At 39.0% G+C, this 14,255-nt stretch overlaps 1 protein-coding gene across 2 annotated transcripts in view; it reads left to right on the forward strand.

The window, feature by feature from the left end:
• chrm2a (cholinergic receptor, muscarinic 2a) overlaps nucleotides 1-14,255 on the forward strand; it is a 70,192-nt gene that overhangs the window by 13,055 nt on the left and 42,882 nt on the right. For both annotated transcript variants that reach the window (XM_068306969.1, XM_068306970.1), the window contains exon 2: nucleotides 10,706-10,863. The gene's annotated coding sequence lies outside the window, so the exon portion shown is untranslated. The remainder of the gene's footprint in view (nucleotides 1-10,705; nucleotides 10,864-14,255) is intronic.

A 14,255-nucleotide genomic window follows, 5' to 3' on the forward strand; every position in this document is an offset into this window, starting at 1 on the left:
GCGCTCCTTAGTCATCCATAATTCTTTTCAACATATAAGTGGCTTTTTAATCTTTTCTTACAGAAGGTGCGTGTAACCCATGCACCCTGTATAGAAAATGTCAAGGGGCTGCAGTAGGAATTAATTGAGAGGCAATGTGTGTGATGGATAAAGTTTTCACTTTGAAAAATATTGTTCATTCATTTTAATAACTGCTCTCAGATCAGGATGACGCTGATGCCTGGCCCATTCGTTTATAGTTGTAAAACCCAGGAGATTTATACTTTACTTCACTTGGTCAGATGAATAATTTATCAATCCATCCCTCCAACAAAACATCCTACTGGCATCGTGCATGTTGATCATGCAAGAACAGCATCAGGGAGAATAAGTTGGAAAGGCCAAAGTTGAAAGACTTTAACTTGTATCTCAGGTTTTACAGGTGATTTTATTCAGTCTGAGATTGAGATATTTTTTTTATTATTTGGACTGTTTTATGTGGCTTTAAACTGTGAAGACGTGGCCTTGGCTTGAACTTGAAGTATTGTTTATGTCTACAGAGATAAGGAGGCCCGTTTGCCGGGTCAGGTTGTTTGGCACAGAGAATGAGATCGAGCATGACTTGTGGCTGCTTACACACCCACTTGCCATATATTTCGATACCGCGATTGATTAAACTCTCCTGAGCGAATTTTCAGCAGGCTATATCCCATCCTGGGGCCAAAATACACCTGCCTGGCCTGTCAGCTACTAAAGTTATGACATCATGAGGCCCTCATAAGGCACCACCATTGTTTTGAAATGAAGTCGCATCAATTTCATGGGCTCCACTGCCCCACAGATGATTTGTGAGCGCTATTATCCTTTCAAATCACTCTGGAAAATGGCTGCAGTGTGAAAACAGGAATTGGTGATGGAGGGGGTGTGGGGGGCTGGTGAGTTGTGTGGAAATGGTTCCTTGGTTGTGTATGTAACTAGTAAGAGCAAAAACAAGGTCAGAGTGTGGAGGGAAAAGAAAACAGCATGTTTCCACATTGAAAATGTGCTCATGATTCTAGTTTTAAAGTTTCTTTATGAAATATGAAAGTAGTCCATAAACATGTCAGCGAGAGCAAAGTAGAAAGAGAGGAGGAGGAAATGGAGAGAGTGAAAGAACAGGGATTTAGAGGGGTGGGGGTTACCAATAGCCCAGTTGCAAAATCAGCATGCAGGCACTTCATCTTTTTCTTCGTGTAGCAGCAGTGAGAACAGGCCTGACTGCCATCCAGCTGACAGTGGTTTTCATTTCCAAGCATGACTAATTCATTTTAAAGGCATTTGAATGCCAGAACTCCATTTTTCTTTACAACCTGGATCTGAGAATTATAAACTGCTGATTGTCAGAAAGTATTTCACAGTGCAGGTAAATTAAACACAAAAATACACAAAATACATATTGTCACAAATTTGCTTCACTACTAACTTCTCAATTTATACACCAATCTTGCATCAAAATAAGCTGAATTGTGATAAGAAATACTCATTAATCTAGTCTGTGCAGAATCATCTATTGATTATCCCAACCTCAAAGCCATTTGAGAACACAAATGTGTGTGGAGGAAAGCATAGCTGCTTGCTTTCATAAGGCCGGCTGTCTGAACAAAATCCTGGTCAGATGTTAAAGTTATCAGCAGAACACAGAAGTGAAGGAGCCTCTTCATCACTCTCGCTTTCCACACCTGCATTGAAGAATTTCAATTCACCGTCAAAGCCCTGTATGACAGCGGCGAGTCATTCTGCCAGACTCAGATAAAACACAACACAAAACTGTTAAATAATCAATTCCAAAGAAATGCATTGGTATTAATCTAGGGCACAGGGTACGGTGGTATTTCCCACAGAATTGCAGTATGATTTGCTGATTTGCAGAGGGATTAAGGAGATGATTCTCAGCCTGTGAAAAAAAGTCATATGCCAATATTTATCCATAAAACATAATTATTATGTTTTTTTTAAAATATGTTTTTAAATCTGTTCATTGAATATGTGCGGCCTTGAGGCTTTGTTCATAATTACACAGTGAAACTGCAAATGGGAGAAATTATTCTGTTCTATTCCAGTCTCTGTTTCTGTGCTAGTGTCATGTGCGGACAATTTCTTTTGATCAGCAAGCTGGAGCAAAAATCTAGAGGTGACACTTTTGTCTTTTTAGAGATGATCGTACTTGTCATATCAGAGTCACACATATGTGACCGGGTGAGATACTTGACGTGTCACATGTTAGAACCCAAAGGACAGAGGAGGCAAGGAGAAATCTATGCTCTCTGTCATCTGTCCTGATGAGAGGTGTTTTCAAACCATGGCAGTAAAAATGAAAAAGATACAACCTAAAACATTAGAACATAGAGTTCTTTTGTATCAACATGTCATGGGGTAAAATGAGCAATACTGCCACAGACTAACTACATGTGCGGCAAGCCCTAAGCTGTCACAGGACATTTACATATGTTTTACCAGAAATTATGTTATACAAGCAGTCACATCTTCCAAACGTTTCTGCAGAATCAAGGAACAAGAATACAACAGGAAGAGCCAAACTTACCTGAGCTACTTGTAGTTTTTCCTAAGCTTATTTTCTCACTTTTCACTTTTAAATAAATATATCTGACCAGAATAAATAATATATTAGTTTTTAAATTAATAACTTGATACAAGAGACTATTAATCCCATGGCACAATTCTTTACACTTATTGTGGTCAAATTACATATATTCTTGCATTTATCTGTGTGATCAACATGGAAAATTATATGCGGTTTCTGACTGAAACGCAGCATTTAATCACTGTGTTCAACACTGGAATGCTTCAGATTCTTTAACTGCTGCTTTAACTGCTGTGTTTACTGCTGTTTGCATTTGCAGGGAGGAATTATCTCACACAACACTCATTTTCAATCTAAACACCCCACATCTTTTGGGCCAGGCCATTATCATTATTATGGTTTCCCGTATTCCTTGATTTTTGTGTACATGAAACTGTTTTTTTCCCCTAAATACTATGCAAGTGTATTTTGTACATAGGAGAAAACAGTAAATTGCAGAAAACAAACTAAAGAGTGTAGTTTCCATGATGGCTCCCTGTGCTTTGTACTGTAATAATTGATCTTCACATTGGATAAGGGAATTATAGCACGATGACAAAGAAGCTGAAATCACATCAATTTGACTTAGTTTCCTCCAAAATGTTACTCCTCTAATCCTCTAATGGGATTATGTTGATCAAGAATGGTATAAATGTACCTTTCCAAGTATTTCCAAGAAGCATGTCAAGTTTTTTAAAGCAGTGGTCCCCAAGCTCTTTTTCGCCACAGACCATCTTAACTTCAGTCGATATTTTCACGGACCAGCTATTAAAATGTGGCGGATAAATACAACACAATAAAATGATACGACCAGCATAAAAACGTTAATACAATGTATACGCAACTTTATTAGCAAAGTGTCCTCATAAGATTGCGTTGTTTTTTTGTTCATGTTGCTAGCGTGGGAGTTTCAATTTAGCGGTAATGTATTCTGTGTTACCGGCTGGAGCGGCCCTTTTAAGAAAGTAGTCATGTGACCGAGGCAAGCATCTTGACATGCATCAAGAGTGACTCATAGACAGATGTGGTGGAGAGAATCTGCTAATTTTCAATTAAAAAAACATTTTTTAGAACCAGATAATTAATAAAATGAGAATAATTAAGTATAATAAAGCTATGTATTTTTTCTGTGCAGACCAGCCTACCGCCTGGGGGTTGGGGACCACTGTTTTAAAAGACTCACAGAATTTTAAAAGGGCAAATAACGTTCACGAATAACTGCTTAACCTTTATTTCAGTGCTATTCAAGGTAAGAATATTCCCTGCTGTTTGACAAATTATTAAAGGAATATAAGTTTCCCTGAAAGAAATAATCCATGATGACTTTTAATTACAGTCCAAGCATAGTTTTGATATCCTTCACCTCTGTCTTTTATCTGCATCTTTTACAATACAGTGAAAGAAGCCACTGAAGTGGAACTGACAAATCTGACATGTGATTATGTCTGTTCCATTTTTTGAGTGGAGCTTTGAAATTCAGTTTCAGACAAGTATGATTATAAACCCCAGTGGCATTGTGTGAAAGGTCCAGTCAGTTGCCATCAAGATTATTGTGAAATCAAAGCACAGTGGAATTTCATCTAATCTCCTTCTGATTGGCTGTATTATGAAGAGCTACCCTTTATATTATCCTCGATCAGTATTTGTTTGAATCTCTTCTTTTATCTGAAGCCTCATGCTGAACTTTCAGCTCGATATGTTTTTCATCTTTGTGTAAACGTCATTTTCTCAGAAGCATTGATTTTGAAAAGCCTAAAAGAAGTAGTTGTGGAGTGGTTTTATTTGATCAGCTTTAACTTATTATTTACACTCAATGGAAATAATTTAGAGGAGACCTCTTTAGATTGAATTTTTAAAAAATTATTTTTCAATTAAAATTTCTATTTTTGAAAGATATGATGGAACAAAATCATGGAGCTTAGAGGTTTTTTGTTGCTTTACTTTTAGACGTTTGGTAATATCTATGACATTGATGTCAATTCTGGTGAAGCACCCAACCCATAAAACATAATGAACTTTGTTGTTGTTGACATACATGCTGTGTCATTCAAAGAACCTAATGAACTCAGTGATGCTATGCAGTACAAATAAGAAAAAGCAACACTGCACTCACTTTTGATGGAAGATGTACTGAAAGTGGCACACTTTTTCCCATCTGTGTTGATAATGAGTCATGAAGAGTAGGTGGTCTGTCCTTTTAGTGTTATGCCTCAGAATGTGATGGTAGAATGTTTGTCTTTGGTGTCAGAAACTCTTTGCTGTCAGGTACTATTTTGTCCTTAGACTTGTCACAGAGATTGATATCAAACAGTGTGTGTTCTGGGCAGCAACAAGATATATACTGTATGCTCTGAAGTCCAGACATTGGTGGCGGTGGCTGATAATGCTGGTGAAGTCAGTGATTGATGAAGTTGAAGATCCTTCAAAGACTAAGCGATGATGGGGAGATGGAAGGGGCATGAAATAGGAGCACTAAGGAACAAGAGATATAAAGAAGACAAACTCAAAACAGCAGCAGGAAGATAGTTGGTTGATATTGAAGGTGATGTTGTGCTGTTGGAAAGATGTGATCAACTGACGGGAGCATTTCAACTCAGATTACGGCCATATACAGAAAAAATAACCATGCGTGATAAAAATGAATTAAGAATGGCACGAAAAATAAAGTCGACTTCAAAGTCTTAGTAATCCTGAGTGGTCTTTTGCAAAACCTTCAGTCAAGTTCAATTATTTGTTGTGCAGTGCTTAAAGTGGCTCATTTTTATACAGAGAGGGGTTGTGTGAACGCATATTTCAGAAACACACAAACAAAGGAGAACAAAGGAGAAAAACAAAACCACACAGTCTTTCAAACACACACACACGCACGCACGCGCGTGCGCACACACACACACACACACACAAACACATACAATTAAAACAATTAAAGAAACAAGTACAATACAGTCAATCAATCAATTCAATAATCGATCAATCAACCAATTGATTGATCGATCAATCACACAATCAATCAATATATCAATCAATCAATCAATACATCAACCAAGCAAATAAGCAAGCAAGCTGACAAACAAATATAAACATGTTCACATACACACAAATAAGCAGACAGGCAGACAGACAGGCAGAGAGGCAGGCAGATTCAAAGAGGTGTCATCTGTATTTATGTGGACGACTCTCACTTTTACCAGAATAATATCAGTTTTCAATTTCATTCAAATATATGTTTTACAACACAGGTAAAAGGCTTTTCGAACTCGATACCACCCTTTGGTGTGAGCACCAAAGGGTGGTTTCTGTAATTGGAGCTGTTAGTCTTGAGTGGCACTGTGTCAGTGCAGAGGAGGAGGACGGGTGGAAGGCAGATGGCAGAGCAAATAGCTAAGTAAACTCTCCCATCTAATAATGGGAACCGTCTGCCCTGAGGTTAAACAGATCCACTAATCACTCGCTTTGTTTACTGTGAGTTTTGCATTCATCATGGACGTCTGCACATTTTGAGTTGAGCTGTATCTCTGCCCCTCAAAATTAAATGTTTGGCAAGGTGAGCATGCAGATACATCACCTCCTGAAAATAGGAACAATGTGAAGCGTGCTGGCATTTGTCCACGCACCGCCAGAGAGTCGTGATTTAGTTTTCTCGATCAATACAACGAGGCGATTGTGTATTCACGTAGATCCATCATGTGTACTGAAAGCCCAAATATTCTACAGATATGCAGCAGCAGCAGGATGATTGATGTATTGGCTAGTAAACAGCCTGACACCCAGACAGTTATATAATCAAGGCTTTGTATCCAGACACATGCCCCCCTGCTGGGATTTTGGATAAGAGCAGATAATGAAGAGTCAGTGTAGACGTCCACTGAGATCTATGATCGGGTTCAGACATAGAGAAGCAGCCCCTCCCTCTTAACCATTGTAACGCTGATGTTGCAATAAAACAGCAGCCCACATTTGAAGGAGGGAGTTGTAGTCAGGGGACACCAAGTACTAGGAAACTGCATTACGGCAGATCCCATCAGAGTATTTAAAATTGGAAACACTGGAAGCCTTGTTTTATTGCTTATGCTTTCAATGAGGTCTCACCAAAGCGCTTCTGACAGTTCATAGCAGGTTGAACATGTTTTTGTAATAAGACAGATGAAACGCACCTCTTAGGAGGATCTCGTGCAGATACAGAAGTCATCAGACATAGAATAGCAATTTCAAACAGGGGTACTCTGAGGTGAAGCTGTGACGAGTTAAAAGGGGATGGATACAAGATGAATGGGTTCATCTCTGTGGTTATCAAAAAAGTTGGCAAGCACATTTTCTCATTTTCCATAACCTGCGTTTCATCTGTGTATGGTGCTGTTCTTAATGGAATTTGATTATAATGTTATGCACAGCTGACACAGAGTGAATCATATTCATGACAAACAAATTTGCTGAACCTGAAATTGTTTGAATCCCCGCCGGAAGTCTACTGTCACAGTGTGGGACATGTGAGGTTCAACCTGTGACTGGCGATGGTGCTCTGTGACACGGCACAGATTTATTTGCCTTAGGGCGGCAGAGAAGGATTATTTTCATTATCGAGCGGGAAAAAAAATCTCTCATTCATAACCCAGAGGCGATGTCGTTAAAGGCTGGATTTGTCGGTTGCTGTTTGAACACACTCAAGGTGCAGTAAATCAGAGAGTCTCATTCCCACGTTATCTGTATTTAACAGAAACTTTGATGCAAAGAAATGTCCCAGATACAAGCAAATGATAAAAGAAAAAGCCAGGAAAGGTTTTCTCCAGATTACCTTGTTGAATAGGATTTTCTTTTTTTTTTAAAAATGCCTTCAAATATCTTGTTTCATTGGACCGAATTTGAAAGACGATAAAAGTAATCAAATACTTACAATTGAGAAACTGACAAAAAAAGAACATATGAGTAGAAAGAAGTAAAGGTTAGTCCTTGTTATTTATTTTAAATGCAATCAGCAATAAAGACATATTTACTACTATGGATGCGAATAAATCTAAATGTTGATATGCAAAAGACTGTTTTCTGAAGATGCATTTTGATTTTGAATATCTCAGTCCACTCAGTCTTACTGGGGACCCGAAGTCGCTGGTTCAGGACCCGCATGGGCCAAAAACATTTTGGAGTGTGAGCTGGCAGCGGGAGGTGTCAGTTCACCTACTGAGCACTGCCAAGATGCCCCTCAACAAGGCACCGCCCCCCTCTAAGCTGCTCAAATGGGGGTGCATTATGAGGCAGCTGCCTGTCACTCTGTGTCCCATTGTATATACTTGTATGCCTACAGGCCCCTCGTGTGTGTGTTTGTTTCAGGGGCCTGTACACATGTATGTATGCATGTTTTAAAAAATCTACTAACTAACCATGAGTGAAAAAATTATCTATACTAGAATACGTACTAGAAGCTCACTATTTGAGATATGCGCCATTAATGTCACACAGGTTACCAACTTCTCATCTGAAATGGAATGTCAATTTTTACTGTCAAATGGAGACCAACTTCTATAAAAATCAATAATAAGCATTGTAATAAATAAGATAAGAAAAACAAGCACTTCTTCAACACATTTAGTAAATCCTGGTTTGTGAAATACACATCCAAAAGATTTGTATTACTATTTTAAAATGTTAAAATGATTTATCCGTGCAGTCCAACCAGCTCGAAGGTATTAAGTTTAATATGCATCTTGTGGTAAATACAGAGAGATGAAAAACAAAATGTAATTCTGTGTGCATCCATTGGGTTAAATGTGTTCATTTTGAAGCTCTACACTCAGACATAAAATAAATAAGAACAAAAACAATGTTTGAGCAGGATTTTCATGAGTCCAGCACAGAATCAGAATGAGAAAAAAACCCCAAAAAACTCCTATATGTTCACTTGGCTTAGACACTTCTACGGATTTTATGGTCTGTGCAGTGTCCAAGCAGTTCAGCAATGTTCTCTACCAACCATTAGTGCTCCTCCGTGATGAAAATCTGTTGTGGGAGTGAGTCACTTCATTCAATAAAAGCACCCCCACCCCAATGGTCGAGGAAATTCTTGGGTGATTAATGTGATAGAGTGTGGATAAAACCATCCGCCCGAGAGAATTCGCTCTGTTCTTTATAACCTTGATGGACATTATCACCACCACACACATACAGTAACAGTCCACTGCTCAGAGCAGCGAAGAAACTCATCTTGGCTTGTGCCACTCAGCAGCCAATCAATGAGCAGTCTATCTCATCTGTAGATGTTAAGCCGTGGCACGCATTCTGAATTTTCAGATTTACACGTGGGGGAAATTAACAGCATGTCGGCGAGGGAGATTACAATCTGAGGCTGTCTATTAGATATTTTCAACTCTTATCGTTATCTGACAACTTTATGAATAATTTTCATCATCTTGTTGCTGGAAGCCTTCATATTCTCCTCCAGCATGATTAGGGAACATTGAAGTAGACTTATGTTTGTGCAGTGTCTGATCAGACAAACAGCTTTTCCTATTAACATAATAAATGAATTGGAGCACCAGAGACAAAGATCATTAGGCACATTCTCACCACGGGGAAATCATTTGGACAATGTATTGTCTAACAATGTAGCCCAACAGCAATTTGTCACATAGCCTGAACATGTTTCACTCCATGTTTCCCCAAATCCTTCGCTAACTTAAGCCGTACTGCTGTTTGCATTTGGCCCAAACACTCTTCCTATGAGGCAGCTGTTGCGTCTCAAACATGTGAGCCCGGCTGGTGTGATTAGTCATAACAGTGAATGGCGTGTTGCAGACAGTAACAGCTAATGCGTCCACACAGCTACACGCCATAAACACAAGTTGTTATCATTCATCTCTTTGGTGATGCAGACAGACTTGGTGTACTAAACAATATGGCCTTAGGATTTATCCCTTTATCAGCAGAGCCTGTCTTTCCCTCACTTCTTAAACTCAAGATATTTCTGTTCCTGCAGTTCAAAACAGGTGTGACATCCTTTATTTTGTGATCTTCATATGCTAAATACACAAATAGCTCGTTGTTTAGGTTTTTTTTAATCAGCCTTTCCAGATTATGTAAAGACTTTATAAATTTCCTGTAAGGTTCTATGGCTGAAATTTAAATTTAAACATGAGATGTTCCTGTTAGTGGCTCATATTGAAGTACGAGGGAGAGCTGCAGCACTCTGGGGTAATGATCTCACAGAGCTGTGGCTTCCATGCAGGACACACACGTCAGACCGAAGTCATTTACATTGGAGGCAGTCATAGGCCCCACTATTTTAGCTGATTGCAATGAAAGATGTCTACATTATGTCTATAAAGTAGTTTAGGAAATGAGAGCTGTATAATATATAGTGAAGACTGAAGCTTTAGTACGAAGTTGGGTTCATGTAGCTGATCTTCCTGTGTGTGTGTGTGTGTGTGTGTGTGTGTGTGTGTCTATATATATATATATATATATATATATATATATATATATATATATATATATATATATATATATATATATATATATATATATATATATATATATATATATATATAGATGCATATATAATGTTACAAATATTTTTTTTTATATCTTCTCAAAAATGCTTTTTAATTAACTTTACCAAACATTAAAGTAATAGTTTGACATTTGAAGGAAAATTTATTGGTGTTTCTGTGCCAAAAGAAGATGATCCCAAACTTTTCAGTTGGTATATTTTTTTTTAAGGAAATAATTTAAAAGGTGAAGGTGACCTCTTTACCATTAGGTGTTTGTCTTAATATGGTAGCAGTGATGTAATATGTTGATGACTGAGCTTTGGTAGTGCTGGTAGATTTTAATCACTTCGGATAGGGTTGCTGTTTCAGAAGATCCTGGCTGATGTGGAAATGTTTTTGAAATCCTTATCTAAAACCTGGCTAAACAGTCACATACCCCCCAAAAAACTATTTGTACCTGTCATAGATTCCTCCGCAAGATTACCGAACAACTTTTGGCTTTAAGTATTAGAAATCCTCGAGTGTTAGAAATTGTTTCAAACTATTTAACATATAGACCTACTCAGGCAGATTTCATGTAGCAATAGAAACCAGTTGCTCATAATCATTTACTCTTTTCTTGCAGTGACCATAACTACTTACCATGAAGCCGGAACCAGACATTCCCATCACTTCCTTATGTCTAAAAGAGCTTCTCTGGCGCTACATTGAACACAAACACTCTGAATATGCGATCCAAGTAATATTCAGAGAGGAAACCCAACGGACTGCTTAACACCTGCTGTAAGTACTCACACTCTGGAGTCTAACCTCCAAAGACCCAAACTCATTCTAGTGCTTTGATTTCTGAATGAATTTATATTCTCCAAATTGCGCTTCCTCCTCCGGCTATACACAAGGATTGCACAGATCCTTTCTTTTTTTCATAAAAGGTTACGTCCGTGGTAATATGTGATTTGACTTTGCTTTAGGTCAGTATTCACAGTGAATTTTAATTTACCAATGAAATCTTAATAGAGTGAAATGTATGCACACATAAATTACATATTTACATACATCCCCTCAAGCCTGATCACTTCACTGAACCTGACAGGTGGCATTAATGATTCATGTGAAGCAATGTAGTCATTCTGCATACAGATAAAGAGGTTCTCACCATGAGGGCTGTACGCTTTGGTTTATATGAATGGGCAATTAGTACAGCATGTGTACGGTATGTGGCATTTTTCTGTCTTTAGTGCCACTACAATAATTTTTCTAGATGAAGACCATGAAGAAAAAAATAGAATGTACCCTCAGGCACCGTACATTTTGTTCATGTGACCTTGAATGTAAAGATTCTGAAAATGAAGAGGCCTTAGGTTAGCAGGTGGATAGGTTTGTTCCCCAGGTAAGTACTGGTACTCATTAGCATACGATTTTTAGCCATACGTTTTGCACAGTTCTGAAAAACGTAATATACGGAGTATTTATCTATCCAGCAATGTGGTCCACAATGGAATAACTACTTAACAGATTTCTTTCAAATGTGGTGCTGAGAGAATACATCCCAACCATGCTGGTGATTGCTTGTCATCTTCTGTGCTAACGTAACAATGGTATAAGTACTATGTATTCAGTAGGACGATTTAACTGCTTAATCAGTTAGCCCAATAATTTTTTTTTTAGAAATAATCACGACCTCCTCAGGATATATTTTCAAAATTGATCTTCAAAAATTAATATATTTTCTTCAATTTTCATTTATCCATCCATCCATTCTTTAATCACCGCTTTATCCGCCGTCGTGGGTCACAAGGAGCTGGAGCCTATCCCAGCTGGCTTACGGCGTGAGGCGAGGCAAACTCCGGGCACGACACCAGTGCACCATGGAGCCACACAGAGACAGACAACCATGCATGCTCACACTCACACACCACGGGCAATTTGGAACGGCTAATTAACCTGAAGTGCATGTCTTTTGGGCGTGGGAGGAAAGCGGAGAACCCAAAAAGAACCCACGCAGACACGGGGAGAACATGCAAATTCCGCACAAAGCGGGACTCGAACCCGGACCCGCCTTGCTGTGTGGTGACAGCACTAACCACTGCGCCACCATGCCGCCCTTTTCAAGTTTCAATTTTTAAAAAAAAAAAGTTTATTATTATTATTATTTTATTATTATTAGTGATTGCCAACAAATTAAACCGTCATCATGAAAATGGTTTATATAGTACAAGCTTAGCATAATGTTAATATTGTCAGTGCGAATATTTTAGCATCTTTACATTAGCATTTACCTACTATGCTTCAATACTTTGCGTTGCTGTAGATCTGTTCTCTTGTGTCTAACCATCACAACTTTTTATAACTGCAAATCCAAAATAGGGAAATTATGAATTGATTTTTTTTTACAGCCATCAACATCAGTATGCACATTAGCGAGCCATCATTTTTCTAAGCCTATAAAGTTGAATCGAGATAATTAAATGTTGCATTGCAGAGAGTGTTATTGCATATTGATTGATTGGACTGCAAATGATGCCCTCTATCTCCAGACACACTACTGATATGGAAGACTCTCCTCTGAGAGCCAATGGTGTCATAATTTTTTCCATCAGCCTCCCAGTTAAAACGCATTTACCAACGTATGGTTCTTTTTCAAAACACGTCAAATCAGCCGTCACGTCCGACAATCTCAGCACTCAAATGGAACATCATGTATAGAGCATCATGTGAGCACACATCAACAAGCTCACTTTGCACGGTGTGAGTGCTTGCTGATATTTTCAGCCAAAGTGGCATCTGCACACACACACACACACACACACACACACACACACACACACACACACACACACACACGCACACATAATCAGCACTGTTTGATGCAGTTGCGCCAACAGCACCATCAAGAGCTCCCCTCTCTGTCATTGCAGTATTGGCCATATCTCAAATGGAGTTGTGCCTCTATCATTTCACTGAGATTGAGATTGTGTGTAGATGTGTGTGCGTTTTGTCCATCCAGAGACTACAGTATCTGTGCTACTCATTTTCAAGAGAATCTTTATGAATTCAATTTTCCACTGTTTTCTTAGTGCACACAGCCCCAAAGGACTGCCGGGTCAGTTTTGTGTCAAGCCAGCCAAATTCCTGGCAAAGATTAACAGCAGAGGGCACCGCCAGCCTTTGAGGGCACAAGTAGCGGGAGAAGACGCACAAATTAGGACAGGCCAACCCTGACCACTCAGACCTACACCCTGGCTGGCTGGAGATAAGAGAACCGACACACATGCTCAGACAGTTGGGGAGACACGGAGGTGGGTGTGCTCACTGCAAGCATACCCACTCATAACTTGGTAGCTAATACTTATGCAGCAGCCAACTAAACATCATCCATTAGCTGTGACTTGGGCCAGAGCTGGCTGCTAGAATTGTCAAATATGCATGAGGGAATGGAGGTCTGTGTCTCTCGATCCTCTTGGCAATTAATGCAATCCTTTTTGGGGCTAAGCACCTAGATACACATACCAAACCTCTCCCTGGGCTTGTTGAATTTTTTAGGTTGACTAATTCCCAGGTACATTGGCCAGAGGCTTGCTTTTATGGATTAGAACCATCTGGAAGCCGACGGCAGGCCATACATTGAAAATTGTCAGCAGTGATGTATGGTGCTCTGGGGACCACATATTCACAGAGGAGAACAATGCTGGAAAAGCTGCATTTACAGATTAAAAACCTTTCAATTCTGCTAATTGTATTGCAGTACTAATTGAGTGGTGATGTGGTGTTTGATGTGCTAAGCTGGGTTAATGTGTACCCAGTCCTGCACAAGTGACTTGTTTTCACAGAAAGTGCTTTGGTTTGAGAGTCTTGATCATTTAAGCCACAAAAGCATGGTATTTTAAGACGTGACTGTCTCAGAGAATTGTTGTTGTTGTTTTTTTTAAATCCAACTCATTATAGTGCTATTCCTGCAGAATGTATGGTTATCTTCAGTATATTGTAAAGCATTGAATCCAGGCTTGCTTTTTGTTGTTGCTTCTGTCGATGTTTTTAGCCTCTGGTCACATATTGATTGAAATGTTCAGCCTAGTGTGAGGAGAGAAGGGTGGTATTCAGAGACTTTCGGGTTGGCGGGGAAGCAGTATTGATTGCGCTTAAAGTGACAAGATTGAGTAGGCCCACTTTGACAT

This window comes from Antennarius striatus, chromosome 22, assembly GCF_040054535.1.
Source record: "Antennarius striatus isolate MH-2024 chromosome 22, ASM4005453v1, whole genome shotgun sequence".
Classification (NCBI taxonomy): Eukaryota; Metazoa; Chordata; class Actinopteri; order Lophiiformes; family Antennariidae; genus Antennarius; species Antennarius striatus.